Here is a 542-nt window from a genome sequence, read left to right on the forward strand (position 1 = left end):
GGCCCTGCACAAAAGTCTGGGACGACAGAAGGGCAGGGGTGACGTCTCCCGAGCCCGGCCAGCTCCTCGCACTTGACGCGTTCATGCCATCTGCTGAGGTCTGGGATGTTTATCTCAGCGCCCCCGCCCATCCAGTCTCTGAGGGTGGCTCAGCCGCGGGGCGCTGTCAAGCTCCCCAGGTGATTCCAACCTGCAGCCAAGGCTGAGAACCCCGTCCTTAAATACGACGCGTCGTGGGACCCGCGCACCAGTGGCGCTCACCTGCTCCTCCCAGGAGCCCACCACCACCAGGTGCGCGCTCTCCAGCGGGCAGTACCTGTCCGCGTCCTCCCAGGTCTTCCCGGAGCCGGAGAACCAGTAGCAGCTGCCCCCGTACTCCAGCCAGTTAGGGGGGCAGCAGGTATTTTGAGAGCCTGCGGGGCCAGGGGTGGAGAGGGTGTGAGACGCCGCGCGCTGGGACGAGCAGGAAATGGGGCCCAGCACCGCACACCCCTCACCGTTGTTCTTGAGAGCGGCCACCTGGCACGTCAGGGAATCTCAGG

At 65.9% G+C, this 542-nt stretch overlaps 1 long non-coding RNA gene across 1 annotated transcript; it reads right to left on the reverse strand.

Moving 5' to 3' along the window:
* Window positions 1–6: 6 nt before the first annotated feature.
* Window positions 7–542, reverse strand: LOC145719705 (uncharacterized). The gene is made up of 3 exons (XR_014142559.1): window positions 498–542; window positions 317–413; window positions 7–202 (listed from the first exon to the last, which is right to left on the reverse strand). It is a non-coding gene; the product is annotated as an uncharacterized LOC145719705 (long non-coding RNA).

Source organism: Leptonychotes weddellii, unplaced genomic scaffold, assembly GCF_054177405.1.
Source record: "Leptonychotes weddellii isolate Sample4059 unplaced genomic scaffold, ASM5417740v2 HiC_scaffold_65173, whole genome shotgun sequence".
NCBI classification, from domain to species: Eukaryota; Metazoa; Chordata; class Mammalia; order Carnivora; family Phocidae; genus Leptonychotes; species Leptonychotes weddellii.